Here is a 22,609-nt window from a genome sequence, read left to right as displayed (position 1 = left end):
ATGACCTTCCCACACAGTGAGCTAAAATAATCCACATTGATTCAAAATTTCTTATCTGTACAATAATTAATACACATTGAATCTAGGACATTGTATGAAGACAGTAAAGCGATGAGATCGGGAAGAGAACAGGGACAGAACACACGGACCATAGTGGGAATACAAGACCAGCAGAAAACCCCCTTTCTGAAGTGAGTGATCACACACGAACTAAAGCGAGGGTGGGCTACCGAAGAGAGCTGATGGAGCAGAATAGAATCCATATGGCCTGTGGTGGCAGGGGGTTCAAGCAGCATTCAGACAACACGTAGTCACTGTTAACTTTGAGCTGTAGAAGGTCAGGGAAACCTGAACAGGGAACATTGGGAAAGGACTGTGCAGAAATATTGATTTATTCTGAGATACCATGTGGTAACAGGCCTGTCCGGACAATGTGCCCACCCCACCCAAGTACACCCATGTAGCCAAGTAACCCGCCAACCTCTTCACCTCTGGAATGTGGAAGGAAAATGGAGCATCCAGCGGAAGCCAGTGCAGTCACAGGGAGAACGTCTTATGGAGAGCAGCGGAAGCAGAATCCCGATCGCTGGCACGGTAACGTTGTAATGCCGAGAACTGCGCTGCCTTGCCTCTACTATTAGCGAGCACAAGCACAGTCGCGGGGCAGAACAAGAGAGTCTGATAGATAGAAAGATACTTTACTGGTCCCAAAGGAAATTACAGTGTCACAGCAGCATTACACGTGCACAGATATTCAAATATACAAATACTAGCAAAGAAGTAAGAAAGAATAAAAAATAAGTTACCTCAAACAGTCTTGACGGGAGGGGGGGGGTCATCATTTCCTCGGCTATAGGTTGATTCCTTATAGAACCTAATGGCCAAGGGTAAGAATGACCTCATATTGCGCTCTTTGGAGCAGTGCAGTTGTCTTAGTCTGCTTCTCAAAGTGCTCCTCTGTTCAGCCAAGGTGGCATGCAGAGGGTGAGAAACATTGTCCAGAATTGCCAGGATTTTCTGTAGGGTCCTTTGTTCCACCACAGCCTCCAGGGCGCCCAGTTTGACTCCTCTGGAGCCAGCCGTTCTAATCAGTTTATTGAGCCTGTTGGCATCACCCGTGTTGATGCCATTGCCCCAGCACACCACCACATAGAAGATTGTACTGGCAAACAACAGACTGGTAGAGCATGTGAAGGACAAGCCTGCATACTCCAAAGGACTTCATTTTCCTTAGGAATTAGAGGCGACTCTGGCGCTTCTTCTACACAGCCTCTGTGTTGGTGCTCCACTCAAGTCAGTCAGCCAGGTGCAACCCCAGGTACTTGTAGGTTCTCACCATCAATAGTAACAGGGAGCAGTGCAGGCCTAGTCTTCCTAAAGTCCATCTCCATCTCCCTTGTCTGACTGATGTTGAGCTGCAGATGATTCAGCTTGCACCATTGACCAAGTCCTCCACCAGGGCCTAATGAAGACAAGGATGCAATGAAGACAGATATAGTGAGGATAGTTTTCTTTTGTGGAAAGAAATGCCTACAGGAAAGTAACTGTTATACGAAGAGTTTATTGAACATTGATGGGAAAGTACAATCTGATCTTGTACGATAAGAACAGTTATTACCCCTCAACCATCAGGTTCTTCAACCAAGGGGGATAATTTCACTCAGCTTCACTTGCCCCATCATTGAAATGTTCCCACAATCAATGGACTCACTTTCAATGAACCCATGTTCTCAATATTTATTACTTAGTTATTTATTATTATTATTTCTTTCTGTTTGTATTTGCACACTTTGTTATCTTCTGCACTTTGGCTGAACACTCAATTTGGGCGGAATTTCATTGATTCTGTTAAAGGTATTGTTCTATAAATTTATTAAGTATGCCCACAAGAAAATGAAACTTTGGCTTGTATATGATGACATATATGTACTTTAATAACAATTATACTTTGAACTTTTGAACTTTGAATGTGAAGCTTGTAGTCCTGGGACAGGCAACTCAACAGGTAACTTCACTTTGGAAATTAAATCAATAAATTGTCACATTATGTTTCAGAAGTATAGATTTGTTGAGATCCGTTTGGGGAGCTGGTGATTTGGAGAAGAAAATGATTTGTACGAAGGAAGTATGGCATAATCCTTGCCTTCTGGAGTAACTCCTCACTAAGAGGAGTTTGAATGACAGAAAGAGGTCATTATCAATGATCAATAAACTATTTGGCCCTGAGCAAGTGGTCATGAATTTGGGATCCCTGCTTTGAATCTGATAAAATCAAAAGAGCTGAAATCAGTTTGACTTGGTCAGCAGAAGTGCTTGTGTCATGTCAGGTGATGGATCAGAGAAACTGTGGTTGGCAGATAAAAAAAGGGGCCATAAATTAGACACAGAATCATTGTTGTCCTAAAGAGGCAGAGTTGACAGAGGAGAATGCTGAAAACTAACTGCACCCCAGGTCACCTCACTACTAGCAGCTAACTCCAAAAAGCCAATGAACAAACTCAGGGCTTTACAAGTCCACAAAGCACAGTTCCACATCGTGGAGAATTTACCATCTGGGAAAGTTAGTATAGCTGTTTGTAAAGTACCTGTCAAATCTAGATTTCTTCTTCTTCCTCTGGACTGTCAAATGCAATTTGCTCTTCATCTGACATCCCTTTATAAAGTCCTTCTGAGAATGTAACATACTGTAGAGACACAACTGAACATGCCTCTGCAATTCTGACAAGAAGGGCAATGAAACTGTACTGAGTGATCTGATGATTCTAATCTCATGTTTCTAACTTGATTCAGTGTCTAATTAAAAACCAGAACAACTGAGAAAAAATCTGCAGCAATTACTGCCTCATAGGATCCCTCGTCACGCCGAGCCTAATTTGTTCTATTCTCTGCAGGCCCTCTCCCCGATGGAATTTGATGGACATATAAAGCCTTTCATTATCCTCGATGAATTTATCCTCACCCACCTCACTGTACAGAGGCAAGCAGGTGGCTGGCGCATCTGAAATAATTTTCTTCTCACATGCAAAAGCACATTTTCTGCCACTGCGCCACCAGCCTGTCCCGTGCAATCCCCTTTCCTGTAATGAGTGCTGTTGGTGCTGGAAAATTTCACCTACTTTTCAGATTTTCATCAAGAGGACCTTGGGTCGCACATCGCCATGTTCAAGATTGTTTAATGTCACTTCCAGAAAACAAGTGTAAAGGAGAACAAAATAATTGTTACTCTGGACCCGACACAGCCCAAAAAAAACACAACATGATAATGAGCACAATAATAATAAAAAGAATGTTATTATCCTTCAAACCATCAGGCTCCTGAACCAGTTCAGTGGATAATTAAACACAAAATAATCTGCAGATGCTGGGGTCAAAGAAAGCAACACTCACAACATGCTGGAGGAACTCAGCAGGTCGGGCAGCATCTGTGGAAGCTGCCCGACGTCCTGCCAAAGGGTTCCGGCCCGAAACGTCGACCGATCTTTTCCACGGATGCTGCCCGACCTGCTGACTTCCTCCAGCGTGTTGTCAGTGGATAACTTCACTGAACTGAATCCACAACCTACAAACTCACTTTCAAGGACTCTACAGCTCGTGTACTCGGTATTTATTTATTGTATTTTCAGTTTGTCTTCTTTCGCACATTGGTTATTTATCAATCTTCGTGTGTGGTTCTTCATTGATTCAATTGTATTTCCTTGTTCTACTTAAATGCCTGCAAGATAAAAATCTCATGCTAGACTATGGTGACTGTGATAATTAATTTACTTTGAGCTTTTTTGGACTTTGAATTAATTGTATTCATTTGGTCAAATGTACCAGTGTTGGGCCTTCTGTTCCTGCAGCCAAGGGGTGATCAATTGGTTCAAAGTGCAGCTATGAAGTCCCAGTTTTTAGTTAATTAAATGTGTCAAATTTTTCTTGAGCTCTTTCACCGTAAGTACAGCATTTTGGTTGAACAGTTTTCTTGATCTTTCAAATGTTTTACATTATGTGTGTGGTGCCTGTGAACTGTTGAATAAACCCTTTGAGAGAGTGTTAAGAGGGCCCCATCACACATCGTTATGACATAACAATGAACCGGCTATCAGGAACCCACTGTCTCACCGTACTGACTTCGGAAAAGATATGTCCCTCATGGCTGTGTGGTGCTCAGAGGCACTGTGAATTGAGTGAGTGAGTGTGTGTGTGTGTGTGTGTGTGTGTGTGTGTGTGTGTGTGTGTGTGTGTGTGTGTGTGTGTGTGTGTCTGTCTGTGTTGTGTGTGTGTGTGTGTGTGTGTGTGTGTGTGTGCTATTGTGTGTGTGTTTGTGTTTTGTGTGTGTTGCGTGTGTATGTGTGTTTTGTGTGTGTGTGTATCTGTGTATGTATGTGTATCTGTGTGTGTGAGTGTATGCGTCTGTATGTTTCTGTGTGAGTGAGTGTGTGTGTGTGTGTGTGTGTGTGTGTGTTGTGTGTGTATGTGTGTGTGTATCTGTGTGTGTGAGTGTGAGTGAGTGTGTCTGTGTCTGTGTGAGTGAGTGAGAGTGTGTGTGTGTCTGTGTGATTGTAAGTGTGTGTGTGTGAGAGGGAGTGTGTATGTGTGTGTGTGAGAGAGAGAGTGTGTGTGTGTGTGTGTGTGTGTGTTTGTTTTAAGAAGATTGTCGGAGATGCCGATATGTAATTTTTTGGGAAGGGAATTGCGGTGTGTGTACACAGGCTTGTACACATGTGTAGGGAATAGAATGATGCTAATGTGTTGTGTTAGTTTGCAGCAGCAGGAACAAGTGCTACAAATTGACTGAAGTTTTCCTCCACAGCATGTGCATTGATGGCCACACACATTCATGGCAATCTTTTCTCCTCAAGCACCGGTCTACCCACTTATTACTCTCTTCAAAACTGAGCCGCTGCGGTTCCTGTGCTGGCCTTGCTACTGGAATCAAGATCAAAAAGCAAGTCTGTCGAGCTCAGATCAGCTGGGTAGCCATACACACTATCACAAAATAATTTATATGTTGCCTACAACATTTCAAAACACTTTAGATGGGTGTGATATCACAGTGCTTAAATTACTGGACTATTGATCCTTCAGGCATACAGTAAATTCCAATCCCGTAATGGCAGCTGGGACACTTGGTGTCTGCAATTGAAAAGCTACTTTCAGTAATGCTACCATGAAAGCAGGCACCTGTTCCACTGATTCACATTCAGATTCACTTATTGATCACAAGGACATCGAAACACACAGAGAAATGTGCCGTTTGTGTTAACGACCAACACGCCCAAAGACGTGCTATGGGGCAGCCCACAGGTGTCACCACACATTCTGGCACCAACATGGCAAGCTCACAATGGCCAGCAGAACAACAGCAAAACAAGCCCTTCTCCACACATCCACCCACAAACACAGGCAGGCCTCAAACCCCATGACAAGCTGCCTCCAAGCCTCCAGTCTTTGGCCCCAGACTCTCATTCTAACAGATATCAACCCTCCAACTTGCAGTCCCTGGCCTGGACTTGCAGACTCTCAGTCATCAGGTCTCCAAAGGTCAATCCAGGAGTGTTGACCTTTGAGCCTCTACCTCAGGACCGGTTGATTTTGGACTTTGACCTTTGATCCTCTACCTCTGGACAGGCTGGCTGGCTTTGGCCTTTGACCTTTGGGCCTTTACCGTGGGACTGGCTGACTTTGGTCTTTGACTTTTGGTCCTCTATCTCTGGACTGGCTGACTTTGGTCTTTGACCTTTGATCCTCTACCTCTGGACTTGCCAAGCTCAAAACTTGGACCTTTGGCTTTGTCCTCCAGATTTTGCTGACCTCTGCCTATTGACCTCAGGACTCACCAATATCAGGACATAAAGGCATCAATTTTGCACACGGACCTCCAGCGGCAGTGGCCTGGGAGGGCGGGGTTATCTGCCCTCGTGACTCCCACCCATACAGATCTCTCTGACCTGGGCGTTGCTGGTCTCCTCGGTATCTGCTAACCCAACCTCCGGGACCGCTGGCCTTCAACCTTAGAACATCCTGACCAGAACTCCTAACACTAGCTCCTATCCTTGATTCTTCATTTACTGCTCCTGACCTCTAACACCCTCTCACCACTGTTCTTAAACCCTAACCTGACCCCTGACTCCCCATGCTGTCCTCAAGCTGTCAACCTAATTTCATTAGGAAAGAAAATCTGCTGCCCTTACCAGCTCTAGTCTACCCTTCTTTTTCCTCAGGAAGTCCCCTGGGACCGAGGACGAGATTGAAGATGAAGAAGATCAGAGCTACTGGATATGTGACTTCACGCCACCTTGGCCACCGATTTCGTACTCTCCTCTGAAATGGGTCAATTTGGGTTGGATAATAAATGGCAGCCTCTGTATCCTGTGAACAAATAAATAAAAAATGCAATTAATTACTTTGAAACACAGTAGCTTGTGTCTCAGTAAAATGTGGCAGTAAATCTGCACAGAGCATAAAGAGCAATGAGATGGATGGACAATTAATGTTTAATTGCTGCTACTGAAGATCACCCAGCACACCCGGAGAATTCGTTAATAGCACCGTACATGACAAAGTACTGCTCATCCTTATTTGACACATGACTTAGAGGCTATTTCCTACCAGAATTCTATTCAGCAGCTTGGGAATAAAACCTTACAGAGCTAGAAAATAGCGCATTAACTTTCCCACAGTGAGTGATATTTATGGTCATCCAAGATTTAATTGTGTAGCAACAATACATATTTATTAATAATATACACAAAATGCTGGAGGAACTCAGCAAGGCAGGCAGAGATTATGGGGGGGTGGGTGGAATAAAGAGTCCACGTTTTGGGCTCTTGTCTCTTTAATCTTCTCCATAGATGCTGCCTGACCTGCTGAGTTCCTCCAGCATTTTGTGTGTATTACTCTGGATTTCCAGCATCTGCAAAATCTCTTGTGTTTATCAATAGGTTCAATAGGTACATTTAATGTCAGAGAAATGTATACAATATACATCCTGAAATTCTTTTTCTTTGCAAACAGCCACGAAAACAGAGAATGAATGACAGTTAAATGTTAGAACCCCAAAGCCCCTCCAACTCCCCCCTCCCACACATAAGCAGCAGCAAAGCAACGACACCCTCCTCCCCCACCGGCAAAAAAGCAATGGTACCCCCCCCAACCGAGCACTCAAGCGTGCAGCAAAGCATCAATAAAGACACAGACTACTCATTCCCCCTTTAATTCAACATACCACAGGCTCTCTCTTTCCCTAATAAGTGAAAAATAGGAGTTCCCATTTCACAGCGAGAAGGGAGACATAACAACTCGTTGGTTTACGATGTTAAAAGTCTGTTGTGTCGCTTTTTACGAGCTCTGTGCCCAAAGCACTCGGGTCTCTGGGCACACAGCCGGGAGCTAGCTCGTTGCTAACGCTCTTCCATCTCCTGCGACGCACCAGGCGGTGGCACCAGCCTTGAATCTGCCGTTTATATAAGAAATAGTAATATAATTATGATTCCTCCAAGAGAACCACAGCCTTGTTATGGGGTTTGGAGGCTTGCAAAGGATAGAGGGCAGACTAAGAGTGGTTCACTCTTCCAGGTTCAGCTGTTCAGCTCAGGGCTAACAACCCTGACTGGTCAAACAAAATTGTTACAGGAACAGCAATGAAGAATCCTTCTACGTGGCCAAGGACAGACAGCGATGGAGGGCCTATATTATTGCCCTGAATGTCAGTGGTGTAACAGGAATTAACTAATTGAAATAACTACTGTTATTTTGTTTAACAATTATTTCATTCTCCTTTACAATTGTGTACTGGACATTACATTAGACAGTCTTGAACGTTGAATCTTGATAAAGTGATCAGCCTGATGTCTGGGCCTACACTACAGTACTTTATACTTTATACTTTATTGTCGCCAAACAATTGATACTAGAACATACAATCATCACAGTGATATTTGATTCTGTACTTCCCGCTCCCTGGATTATAAATATTAAATTAAAAAAATATTTAAAATAAGTACATAATAAAAAATTAAATTATAACTCGTAAATAGAAAATAGAAAAATGGAAAGTAAGGTAGTGCAAAAATCCTAGAGGCAGGTCCAGATATTTGGAGGGTACGGCTCAGATCCGGGTCAGGATCTGTTCAGCAGTCTTATCACAGATGGAAAGAAGCTGTTCCCAAATCTGGCCGTACGAGTCTTCAAGCTCCTGAGCCTTCTCCCAGAGGGAAGAGGGACGAAAAATGTGTTGGCTGGGTGGGTCGTGTCCTTGATTATCCCGGCAGCACTGCTCTGTCAGCGTGTGGTGTAAAGTGAGTCCAAGGACGGAAGATTGGTTTGTGTGATGTGCTGCGCCATGTTCACGATCTTCTGCAGCTTCTTCCGGTCTTGGACAGGACAACTTCCATACCAGGTTGTGATGCACCCGAAGAATGCTTTCTACGGTGCATCTATAAAAATTAGTGAGGGTTTTAGGGGCAATTGATGTTCTGGGTGAAAAAAAAACTTCTAGTAGACTTGTTCATTATTTGAAGAATACGCTGAAATCTGGGGCTAAATATTCCGAAGAAAGGAACATAGATTTTGCATTAACCCAAGTGCTCTTTCCACAGATGCTGACTAGCCAGAGGAGGGCATCTGCTATTCACTATTTTTGTCCAATGTTTTCATGATGGCATCATGATACTTACTTCCACAAAGAAACCCACAGACACTGATCACCCAGACTAGGCAAAGCCAATAAAAAGAGATAGCAGGGTAGTTCTATGTGTCACATGTACATAGAAACAGAAAGTGCAATGTGTTGTTTGCATCAAGTCAGATCAGTGAGGATTCTGCTGGGCTTGCCACAAATGTCCCCATGCTTCCAACGCCAACATAGCCTGCCTACAACTCACTAACTCTGACTGTACATTTTGGTAATGTGGGAGAAAACCAGAGCACCCGGAGGAAACCCATGTGGTCACGGAAAGAACACACAAATTCCTTGCAGACGGCGGCAGGAATCGAACACCAATCTTACAGTTGGCACTGTAAAGCGTCGGGCTAACCACTGTGCTATCATGCCACACCAAATGCAGAATACATTAGATTGAGGGAAGCCATTCTCAAACTGAAGAGCAGCATCTTATACAACAATGCATCAAAAATTATTCCACTGGTATGCTGAATTCTTAAAGTTACATTTATATATGTTCATATACATGTCTCTCTGGGGGAAAAATCAGGTGGACAAAGCTATTCCTATTGTAGTAGAACATCCCTGATTGTCCAGATCCACAACAGTTTAAACTAGAAAGAAGATGCAATTCAGGTTAAACCAAGGCAGACACATTTATCATTGAGATAATCCACCCAATTTACCTTCACAGTTTAAACAATACAGAGCACTTGATAGCTCTGGGCCTGTACTCACTGGAGTTTAGAAGGATGGGGGTGGGGGATCTCACTGAAGGCTATCAGATAGGAGTGGACATCCTGTGGCGTGGGGTCTAGAACCAGAGGGAACAGCCTCAGAATAGAAGGACATCGCTTTAGAACAGAGATGAGGAAGGATTTCCTTAGGTGAATCTGTAGACTTCACTGCCACTAATAGTTGTGGACGTTAAGTCATTGGGTACGTTTAAAGAGAGTTTAATAGGTTCTTGACTAGAAAGGGCACCAAAGGTGACAGGGTGAAGGCGTTTAGCAATGTCTTTGTCAAGGCCTGGATAGGAGGTTGGTCAAGAAGTTTCAGTCACTTGGCATTCAAGCTGAGGTAGTAAATTGGATTAGCCAGAGAGTGGTGTTAGAGGATGCCTCTCCGAATGGAGGCCTGTGACTAGTGGTGTGCTGCAGTGATTGGTGCTGGGTCTCTTGAATTAGATTGGCTACGTTATAAATTAGATGGGCCGAAGGGCCTTGTTTCTGTACTGTACTGTTCCATGACTCTAAGGCAGGAGAATGGGGTTGAGAGAGATAATAAATCAGCCATGATGGAATGGCGGAACAGACTTGATGGGCCAAATGGCCCAGTTCTGCTCCTACCTCTTATGGTCTTGAATTCCTGCATTTAATTTCTTTTAATAAAATTTGTTCTTTGATAACTGTCTTTACATATTCTACTTCTATCTCACACCAACTTCATGAAGGACATCGGAACAGTTTTGATAAATAGTTGGAAAGACTATTCCCAAAGTTACCAAATCAGTACTGATGGGTTACTAGACTAGTTCTGGCTCTGATCTTTATGGAGTGTTTTATTGCCACTTTGTAACAGAGACCAATGTATATTGTTTGAATTTCCTGCGTGTCAATATCTCTGAGAACCCAACCTAGAGCCAACATATTGATGCAGTTACAAAGAAGGCAAGACAGAGGCTATACTTCATTAGAAGTTTGAGGAGATTTGGTATGTCACCAAAACCACTCGCAAATGTTTACAGATATACTGCGGAGAGCATACTAACTGGCTGCATCACAGTCCGGTATGGTGGGGAGGGTTTTCTGCACAGGATCGAAGTAAGCTGCAGAGAGTTGTGAACTCAGTCAGCTCCGGTATCCAGGACATCTTCAAGGAGCAGTGCCTCAAAAACGTGGCATCCATCATATAGGACATGCCCTCTTCTCATGGTTTCCATCAGGGAGGAGGTACAGGAGTCTGAGGGCTCAGGAACAGCTTCTTCTCCTCTGCCATCCGATTTCTGAACAGACACTGAACCAATGAGAACACTACCTCACTACTTTTTCATTTCTTATTTTTTGCACTACTAGCTTAATATTAATTTTATAAATTAATAATATAAAAACTATTTTATATACATATACTTGAGAAAATCTGCAGCTGCTGGAAATCCAAACAACGCACTCAAAATGCTGGAGGAACTATGGAAAATGCTAGTGGCCGCACCCATGGAAAAACATATGGTCAGCGTTTTGAGCCGAGACCCTTCGGCAGCCCTGTGTATGTTGCTTGTATATATACTCACTGTAATTCAGGTTTTTTTCTCTACTATTATATATTGCATTGTACTGCTGCCGCAAAATCAACAAATTTCACGACATATGTTGGTGATGTTAAACCTGATTCTGATTCTGATTGTATAAGCAAGTAAGCAGGAAAATATTTGATCCCAGGGAGAGAAAGCATAACTATTCTGTCAGATTAGTTTTGGATTGTTCGAACAAAGAGCAATTTATGAGCATGGAGAAGGGTCATCATGTAAAATACACAGTGGACTGAGTAGTTTCCATCTGCACTGTGAACCTGTACAGATGTGCAAGTACAATGTTATCAACACTGAGGATAAGAGAGAGGCTTCACTGAATGAAGACATTGTGAACCCATCATTATAATCAATTTCATCCCTCTGACACCTTAAGTGCCATGGATTCAAGGAATATGGATGAGTTAAGACAGAAGATTAGGAGCGTGCATGTGGAAGAAGTTGAAAAAGACATCACTGCGGAAAATCAAGTGAACTGGTGAAGGAAATTATAAAGGGGATGAAAAGGGATTGCCATTGATATATTCTCCAGTCTAAGTCAGACGCTTGCAAAATATATTGAGCAGCATATTGAATCACTGACATCATAAAGCAATACATGTCTTAAAAGTCCTGGTAAAATATTTACGAAGCGCAGTTGTGAAATACCTGATTATTTTCTCATCTCAGAAATATAATTCATTTTAAACAGCATATTGTTAATCTCTTTGGAAGAAGAAAGTGCAGCAACGAGGATGTCACAAGGCCTGATTTTAAATATGAATGCTGTTTCTAATTACCATCGATTAAAAGTGCTTTCCTTGCTATATTAGGGACATTACTTGGATACATAGCTGATTCTTATTTACCCTCTTTACAATACAGTTAAGTGCAGAGGTTATAACACGAGAAGGGAAAGTAAGTGGCTTAATTTCCAATGATTCAATTAGTAAGGGCACTGCCAGGTGGAGAACTTAATCAAGGATGTCCCAGGTTTGATTCTCTCCTTTGTGCTGGCTTAGCTCATGCAAGTCAGGTAGCAATCATCATCATTATCATCATCATCATCTTCATCATCAGGTGCCGTGCCCAGTTTGAGCTTTGACTGCCATGGCCCACACACTCCTGTTTCGGGTCAAGTGGATCAATTCTTTGGTATTCATTTCCAGTTCTCTGGCTGCTGTCTCCATCATCATTCATCTTTGCCTTTCTCTTGCTTTCTTCCCTTCAATTTTTCCCATAATTACTGAGCATTCTAACTCCTCTTTCCTAATCACATGTCCAATGAAGTTATGTTGCCTTTTCATGACCTCATACATTATTCCTCTTTTTGTGCTTGCTCTGTTCATGACATCCTCATTAGATATTCATTTTGTCCATGATATTCTTTGCATCCTCCTCAAAAACCATATCTCTGCTGCTTCAATTCTTTTCCTCACGTTACTAGATATTTTCCAAGATTCTTAGCCATATAACATAACTGGATAAACGTAACATTTCAGTGCTCTGAGGCGGGTTGTCATGCCTAGTTTAGTATTGGTCAGTATACTCTTCATTCTCGTAAAGGTGTCTTTTGCTATCCCTATTCTTCTTTTAATGTCTGTGTCGCACCTGCCATCTGATGTCACCCAGCTTCCTAAGTAGCAAAAGTTCTGTACTTGATTTATGTCTTCCCTGTTTATTCTCAGCCTGCAGATAGGATTCTCCTTCTTTTTGGATACCACCATACATTCTGTCTTTTTGCAGTTGATAGATAGACCCATCTTTGCACTTTCTTCAACAACTATATCAATTAAGTTTTGTAGTTCTTCCTCCATACTTGCAATTAACACAGTGTCATCGGCATATCTGAAACTATTGATGTTTTCACCGCCAAATTTGATTCCCAAGATGTCTCTTATTTTTTGTAATATTGTTTCACTGTACACATTAAACAAATCAGGGGAGAAAACACACCCTTGTCTAACGCCTCTCCTGATTTTCGTAAACTGACTCACATCTCCATCTATTCTTACAGCAGCTGTTTGTTCCCAGTACAGATTTCTGATTAGGCGGAAGCCTTTCGAATCTATATCTAGAGTTTTCTGTAATATTTCAAATAATTTATTGTGCTTCACTTTATTAAATGCTTTTGTGTAGTTGATAAAACAAAAAAACAAATCTTTTGCACTTCAATAGCTCGTTCTGATAGTATCCTTAACATCAATATTGCGTTTCTTGTACCTTTGTCTTTCACAAAACCACATTGTTCTTTACCTATTTCAGTTTGTATCTTACTTTTAGCTCTTGTCATCAAAATTCTTAGAAGTATCTTGGTGATATGACTCATTAAACTTATGGTCCTATGTAATTCACATTCTATTGCTCCAGGTTTCTTAGGAAGAGTGATAAATACTGATTTTTTTAATCTTCAAGGGCGATAATTTGTTTTATTACTAATTCATCAGGACCTGCTGCCTTTCCTTTCTTCATCTTATTTATTGCATTACGAACTTCAGATTTTAAAATACTTGGACCTTCAATGTTCTTCTTAATTTCTGGCTTGTCGCCTCGATCATCTTCAAACAATTCCTGAATCTACTCAGTCCATCTGTTCATAATCTCATCTTTTTCCATGATAATGGTACCGTCCTTTGCTTTCAAACATCCACCTGAAGAACAGAGGAGCTTTTTACCAGTGATATTCTTGATTTGTTGATGTAACCTTTTTGGATCAGTAATAGGGATTCTTTCTAGTTGCTCACATTCCTGGTTTAACCATTCTTCTTTGGCTTTTTGACATAAACTTTTAACTTTTTTATCTAAGGACTTATATTCTATAGAATTTGCTTTCTTCAGTCTCCTTTCTTCCATTAGATTTTTGATTTCATCTGTCATCCATTTATTCTTTGTGCTTTTTTCTTTTTTAGGAATCACTGACTTTGCTGATTCTACCAAGGCATCCTTTAGACAGTTAAATTTCAATTCTACATGATTGCTATCATCTTCAACAGATTCTATTTCTAGACTTTGAAATCTATTCTTTACTTCAATTGTAAATTTTTGTATTAAGTTTTCTTCTTTAATTAATTGCAAGTAGTCAAGGGATTGTTCAGGTTTTTGCTTCTTTAGCTTTTTAAGTTTCACTTTTACATGACATGCTATTGGGTTATGGTCACTATTACAGTCTGCACCTGGATATGCTTTGCATTGAGTCACTGAGTTCCTAAATCTTTGTTTATAGTAATAAAGTCAATTTGATTTCTAGTGTTATCACCTGGACTTTTCCAGGTCCACAGGTGTCTTGAATGGTTTTTAAAGTAGGTATTCATAATGACCTGATTATTCATCTTGCACCATTCTACCCATTTCTTACCTCTTTCATTTCTTTCCCCTAGTCCAAATTTTCCTATGGTATTTCCATCAGCACCTTGTCCGACTTTAGCATTTAGATCTCCCATGACAATAACCATATCTTGACATTTGCATCCATTCTTTGCTTGTTCAAGCTCTTCATAGAATTTATCTATGCCTTCATTTGTTCCATCTGTTGTTGCTGCATATACCTGTATAATTGATAAATCAAATGGTTGTTCTCTGAATCTAACAAGGATCACTCTTTCTGATATTGTCCAACGTCCTAAAACACTTTTTGCCATGTTTTCATCCATAAGAATTCCTCCTCCATTAGTATAGGATGTCCCAGAAGAATAAATTAGTGTTTTATTTCTATTCTGACATGTTCCAGCACCTATCCAACAAACCTCACTAATTCCCATAATGTTAATCTTTAGTCTTTCCATTTCATTTATCACATTGTCCAATCTTCCTGCTTGGTATAGGGTTCTTACATTCCAAGTGGCTATAATTTTCTTTTGTGTTACTTGAATTTTATGAGCAGTAGCTTGATGACGGTCGGGGATCCCCTGCTGACCACAAGCAGCCCTACCGAGCGAAGCATCTTCAGAATTGTCTTGAAAATCCTCTTGACGCTGTTGTTGTGTGATACATTTTGTGAGTTTGACCATGGTTTTCTTAGCAAATAGATTCTAGGAAACCTAGTACCTAGCAACAGTGGTTTGCTATTGCCTACCGCTGGGCAAACAAAAGAAATCGCCATTTCTCTTCCCAAATGTTCATCCGCCTGTACTATAGTCGTTAACATTTGAGGTCCTAGCTCATCTGCCTTCTCCGTCATAAATTCAGTTACTGAACCTGTCAGATCTGCCGTTGGCCTTCGCTCGTATCCTGAGCAGGTGCTACCGTTCTGGGTCAGAGCGGCCCTGGGAGCAATGAATGACTAAGGGGTAACTCCACTTTCCCCAGAGCTCTGAAAGTCCCCAATCAGAGCCTCATCACCAGTTATAGTTTAGAGGCATACCCAGCAATCATACTGTTACAATTAGCCCAGTGGCCACACACATCCGGACAATGAAAAATCAGCCAGAGTTGCAGCTCTTGACCGCTAGCTGAGATCTGAACTTGTACACAAAGTGGGTAGGAGCTAGGAGGTTCTACTTCCCTGCTCACCGCATCAGATCTCTCTATCTAGACCAAGGGCTCCCAACCTTTATTACATCATGGAGCCTTATCAATAACCGAGGGGTCTGTGAACCCCAGGATGATTCAGCCATATACATTAAAGAGTAGAAAGATATGGGTGGCTTTAGAGCAACATGGAAAGAGGGAATGGAATAATGAAAAAATCCCTATCAAATTCATTGCCCATCAGTACTGTAATGGTAACATCACTTGTAATACAATTGGTACAATGTACAATTGGACAGACCAGTAGTGTAGTGGTTAGCACGACAGTTTACAGTACAGGTGATCCGGGTTCAATTCCCGCCACTGCCTGTCAGGAGTTTTTACATTCTCCCCCTGTGACTGCGTAGGTTTCCTCTCACAGTCCAAAGACATACTGGTTTGTAGGCTCATTGGTCATTGTAAATTATCCTGTGATTAGGCTAGGATTAAATTGGGGGATTCTATAAAAATATAGAAGAGATTGGAGGAGGTTTGTTTGCTGATCGAGCACCTACCTCTCCCTGGAAAACATTATTAATAACAACAGATATAATGACAATTAACTCTTCACATTCACCTTATGGCAGAACATTGCTTCCATGTTCAGCATATTTCTGCTTTTTATTTTAATGAAGGAAATCAGAAAATCCTCATGCAATGAAGCCATTATGTAAGGCATCAGGTTTTAGAAGGCTGAGAGAGAAAGGGCACTTTGCACGAAAAAGGATATATCCATTATCTCAGCAGTCTGACCACCAGCTGCCAGGGCATTCAACGATGATTGTATTCTAATACCATGACAACTGTGGTGATAACAAATTATGCCATTGGTCGAAAAAGAATAAACCATGTAACTGTGAGTTGCTAAGCAGTGATGTCAACACCCTGGTAACGGGTGTCATGGTTGACAACTCTGCTCGGTGCAACGTACAATGACATCCACGCTCGAGAGTTATCATTTTGAGGTAATTCCTGCATTTTCTTTAATGATTGGCAACAGATAGGTACAAGCATGCAACAAACCACAGCACAGGTTAATTATGTCAACTATATATGTACTAGAACTTCAGCTAAGTAGCACAGGCACTCACAGAGAATACAGTTATAAACAAATGGTTGGAAAATATTTGATATTGTTTGCTTGTACTTTAATCACTACTTTATTCAGGTCTTTCCGAGTATTTTGGGAGGAGTGATTAAAAAAACTCGAGGAAAGCAGCATCCATCATCAGGGACCCCCACCACCCAGGGCATGCTCTCTTCTCGCTGCTGTCATCAGGTTGAAGGTACAAGAGCCTCAGGACTCGCACACCAGGTTCAAGAGCAGTAACTACCTCTCAAACATCAGGATCCTGAATAAAAGGAGATAACTACACTCAACTTCACTTGCCCCTTCATTGAGATGTTCCCAAACCAACGATCTCACTTTAACGACTCTTTATCTCATTATCTCACATTCTCATTATTTATCGCTATTTATTTATATTTGCATTTGCACAGTTTGACGTCTTCTGCACTCTGGTTGATCTTTTATTGATCCTTTTATAAATTAGATACAAGATTAGATTCGACTTTATTGTCATCGTGCCGAGTACAGATACAAAGCCAATGAAATGCAGTTAGCATCTGACCTGAAGTGCAAAGAATAGTGTTATTTACAAAATAACTGCAAATAAAAAGTGCTGCAGCACACAAATATAAAAGTACTGAGACAGTACAATTTGGATGCAATACTGCTTAGCGCTGTGATGTGAGGTTCAGCAGGGTCACAGCCTCAGGGAAAAGCTCTTCCTGTGCCTGCTGGTGCGGGAGCGGAGGCTCCTGTGGCGCCTACCGGATGGGAGGAGAGTAAAAAGTCCATGGTTAGGGTGAGATGCATCTTTGATAATGCTTTTCGCCCTGCCCAGGCAGCGTTTATGGTAGACGTTCTCAATGGTGGGCAATTGGGTGCCGATAATCCGCTGTATCTATAGCTACCACTCTATAGATTTGCTGAGTATGTCCACAAGGAGATGAATCTCAGGGTTATATATATTTTGACAATAAAGTTTACTTTGAACTTTAATGAGGACGGTAGTTCTACAAATGTTGACAATTATCCTGTACTTTCTGCAACTGGATACTCTTCAAGTGTGGATCGAAGCTACAGGTATCGGTAAGTTACCTTAGTTGTAAAAATGTCTCTTATTTTTATCTACAGCCACCTGACAGCAACAGGAAGCTCAGAAAATACCAAATGGGAGCAAGTGACTTTTTTTAAGACTTCTGGATACCTTGAGTCTCGTGGCGAATTGCAATTAACAACCAAGACTATACCTGGTTTGGCTCAGTGGAACATTGCAAAATATATTTTATATTCCGTTCAACAGCACCACATTTTAGTAACTTCATCATTAAAACAGACTTTATGATGTAATTAAATAAAAGCTAAAATTTATGATACAAGAGGCAGCTACTATATAACAGCCTCACGACCTCATTGAGTTATTAACCAGTTGAAAGCTAATGAAATACGGTCACTCTTATAAAATAATAAAAATTTAGTGCTGCATAATAACAAGCTGATAATCTGATTTGGCAATGTTGGCTGAGGAATAAACAAAGGTCTGTCCAGGACACCCGGAGATCTCTCCAGGTGCTTCCATGGGGATAAATTGCAACAACCTGAGGAGGCAGTCAAGGCTTTGGTTGAAGGTGGGGATCCCAACTTGGGGCCTATGGAGCCCTCAGTTAGTAGTAAGGCTCCATGGCATAAAAAAGGTTGGGAACTCCTGGTTTAAGGCATTGTCTGAAATATACCACCTCTGGCTGTGTAGGCCTTTCTCAGCACATTCTCAAAATCAATGTTGAAGACTTCGGAACATGGTTTGGATCCATATCTTACTGTCTCAGATCTCGGAGTCTCACCACTGTTAAAAGATCACAAAAGCTACAAATTCATTCAGCATAATATCAAAGCACTTAAAAATTCTGCTCATCAATCTGAAATTCATGAGAGGGATCTCGAGGTTTTAAAGAGGATTTTTTTTTCTTTTCTTCATGGTGAGAGAGGATGTGGTGTGGAAAATCAAAGAGGTAAAAATAGGATGGCAAGATTGCAAGCTGTCTGATTCAACTAGACAGGGGCTAATAAAATGGATGAAATTAATGGCAGGAGTGCTAAGAATATGGGCTAGGGTTAGGGATGATGTCTTTGGTTCTCTCAGAACTTAACTGGCAGAAATAAAAGAGATGACAATAGACTAACAATTACAATTTGCATTTAAACAATTCCCTTCCAGCGTGCTTTTACAAAGTATTTCATAGGACGAATTACACACACACACACACATTCCTGGGAATTTCCACATTTAGCCAACCAGTTAAATTCAAAACAAGACCTTCAGTTTACACTGCACATTCACCAATTCAGGTCAAATCTAGAGTTCTCAGATCTGTTCGTTGTGAGCTCACCCTCCATGTGAAGTTGTGATTTTATACCTTCCTGGCATTCCTTTACTCCTGCCCTAACCAGCCTGGAGCGGTATGGAGTTGGTAAGGTGAGATGAAGTGTATAATTGTAAAAGTTAGTCATTTTCATTCAATATTTAAAGTTCAAGGGAGAATTTACGTATGGGGGTTGGGTACAGACAACTTCCACTGAAAGCTTATGACGCTCTGCCGTTTGAAAACTCCTGCTACACATTGAAATCTGCACAGAGAAAGGGATGAAAAGTCTGCCCTTAACCACAAGTATTAGACACCACAATGTTAGCTGTCTCTTTTTCCTCTTCAGAATTTGAAAAGTATTAAAATTTAAGTATTTTATTAAGTATAAAATTTAATAAAATGATTACATTTTAATAATTTGTCCATGTACAGCAGAAAATGATAATATTCTGCAAATACTGGAAATCTAGAAAAACAAACACAATATGCTGGAGGAACTCAGCAGGTCAGGCAGCATCTATGGAGGAGAATAAATAGTCGACATTTCAGGCCCTTCATATGTTTATCATATTTTGGAGCAGAATTTGGGAATTCTACTCTCCTTTAGCTTCTCACAACCACCAGTTATACTTTATACTTTATACTTTATTGTCGCCAAACAATTGGTACTAGAACGTACAATCATCACAGCGATGTTTGATTCTGCGCTTCCCACTCCCTGGATTACAAATATTAAATATTAAAAATAGTTAAAATTAGTAAATATTAAAAATTTAATTTATAAATCATAAATAGAAAATATAAAAATGGAAAGTAAGGTAGTGCAAAAAAACCGAGAGGCAGGTCCGGATATTTGGAGGGTACTATGCTGAAAATCATTCTGAGACAGAAGATGGATGAGAGGACAGGAAAAGACAAGAGGAAAGCTGATCTGGAAATCAAAAACTGCAGATGCTGAAAATCTGCACCTGAAACAGAAACGCTGGAAACACTCACGGCTGTGCTGATGGATTGAGAAATACTGAGCCAAAAGCACAGCTGGAAGATTGGCAGAAGAGACCCACTCTGACGGAAACAGAAAGAGTGAGCACTGAAAGTTTTCGAATTCAGAATGGCGTGGGTGGCTGGAATGCACTTGGTGGACAATGAAGTACAGGAGGCCACAGACAGAGAGGTCAGCATGAGAATGCGATAGAGAATCAAAGTGGTGGGAAACTCAAATCTCCGAATCAGTCCTACAGACTGAATACAGTTTCTCTGCTAAGCATTTATCCAGTCCGCAGTCTCAGAGTTGTATTGAGCAGAAACAGGCCACTCAGCACAACATGACCATGTTACCCATTGTACATTGTCTATGCTAATCTCATTTACCCACAAGAGGCCCGTTGTCATGACAATTAAGATACTTATCTAGATACTTCTTCAATGTCATGAGAATCACAACCAGGTTTAATATCATTGGCGTATGTCGTGAAATTTGTTGTTTTGTGGCAACAATACATTGCAATATGTAATAACAAAAACTGTGATTTAGAGTAAATACATATATCTTAAATAGTTAAATAAGCAGTGTAAAAGAGTAGTGAGGTGGTTTTCATGGGCTCAATGTCCATTCAGAAATCGGATAGCCTCCATCGCGTCTTCAGGCAATACATCTATTCCACCCTCTGTGAGAAAAAAATTACCCTTCAGATTTCCTCTAAACCTCCACCTCACACTTTAAGTCTATGCCTTGTTTTAGGTGCCCCACTATCTATCCCTCTATACATCTCTATTAGGTCACCTCTCAGCCTCCTGTGCTCCAGGGTAATCAACCCAGGCATATCCAGTCCCTTCTGATAACCACAGTGCTCCAATCCAAGCCACCTCCTCTGCACCCTCTCCTCTCCAATCCAAGCAACCTCCTCTGCACCCTCTCCTCTCCAGTCCAAGCCACCTCCTCTGCACCCTCTCCTCTCCAATCCAAGCAACCTCCTCTGCACCTTCTCCTCTCCAGTCCAAGCCACCTCCTCTGCACCCTCTCCTCTCCAATCCAAGCAAACTCCTCTGCACCCTCTCCTCTCCAATCCAAGCCACCTCCTCTGCACCCTCTCCTCTCCAGTCCAAGCAACAACCTCTGCACCTTCTCCTCTCCAGTCCAAGCAACCTCCTCTGCACCCTCTCCTGCTCAATCACATCCTTCCCATAATGTGGAAAACAGAACACATGATACTCCAAGTGTGGCTACACCAACATTTCTAAAGCTGCAACATGACACGCTGCCTCTTGTATTCTATGCTACGACCAGTGAATGTAAACAACCCCATGTGCCTTCTTCGTACCTTATCCATTTATGCTGTCACTTTCAAATATCACTTCTTATTTGTACCCAAGATCACTCTGTTCATCAACATTCCCTAGGGTCCTAGCGTTCATGGTGTTTGCCGTACCCTTTTTTTTTGTCAGTGGCGTTGCCTCTCCTGCAGTTTGAATCTGGTTGGAGTTGGACCTGAAGTTTTGCCAGAGTTTCTGTTGAACCTTGTTCACTCCACAGCAAATCAGGTATATATATCAAATGTCAAATGGAGCTTAGAGAGAAGCCCAAAAGTAGGAAAAGACAGGTAGGGAGATGAACAAAAGTTGTTCTAGAGCAGGGGTTCCTAACCTAGGGTCCACAGACCCCTAATATTAGGGGTCCATGGCATAAAAAAGTTTGGGAACACCTGTCCTAGAGAGTAGGACCAAAATGAATACTCCAGAGACAACTCAGATCTAATGAGCAGAGGCATAGGTGGAGATGTTACAGAGCAATATGAAGGGATTTTTTAGTGTTAGTGATAAGAATCTAATGTTGGGAAGGAAATAATGGAATAGGAGAGACAGTCATGATCCAGTTAATGAAGTTCAGGATATATTGGTGCACAGGGGATCTCAACAGAAGGGAAAAATGAAGAAGGCAAAGTTTTCTCAGGGAATATACAGTACAGAGGTGGGGGGAGGGTTTGTATTTTGGAATCAGTGGAAATACATACCCTTGGTGATGGAATATAGTAAGTATTTGAAATACTTTCTACATAGAGCTGGAATGTTATGATGAGGTTGTATAAGGCATTGGTGAGGCCGAATCTGGAGTATTGTGTTCAGTTTTGGTCACCAAATTACAGGAAGGATATAAATAAGGTTGAAAGAGTGCAGAGAAGATTTACAAGGATGTTGCCAGGACTTGAGAAACTCAGTTACAGAGAAAGGTTGAATAGGTTAGGACTTTGGAGCGTAGAAGAATGAGGGAAGATTTGATAGAGATATATAAAATTATGATGGGTATAGATAGAGTAAATGCAAGCAGGCTTTTTCCACTGAGGCAAGGGGAGAAAAAAACCAGAGGACATGGGTTAAGGGTGAGGGGGGAAAAGTTTAAAGGGAACATTAGGGGGGGCTTCTTCACACAGAGAGTGGTGGGAGTATGGAATGAGCTGCCAGGCAAGGTGGTAAATGCGGGTTCTTTTTTAACATTTAAGAATAAATTAGACAGATACATGGATGGGAGGTGTATGGAGGGATATGGTCCGTGTGCAGGTCAGTGGGACTAGGCAGAAAATGTTTCGGCACAGCCAAGAAGGGCCAAAAGGCCTGTTTCTGTGCTGTAGTTTTTCTATGGTTTCTATGGTTTCTATTTCATCGATACAACCCAGTCCATCACAGATAAAGCCCTCCCCACCATTGAGCACGTATACATGAAGCACTGTCACAGGAAAGCAGCA

The sequence above is a fragment of the Mobula birostris genome, chromosome 31 (genome assembly GCF_030028105.1).
Source record: "Mobula birostris isolate sMobBir1 chromosome 31, sMobBir1.hap1, whole genome shotgun sequence".
Taxonomy (NCBI): domain Eukaryota; kingdom Metazoa; phylum Chordata; class Chondrichthyes; order Myliobatiformes; family Myliobatidae; genus Mobula; species Mobula birostris.
This window is presented reverse-complemented; position numbering follows the sequence as displayed.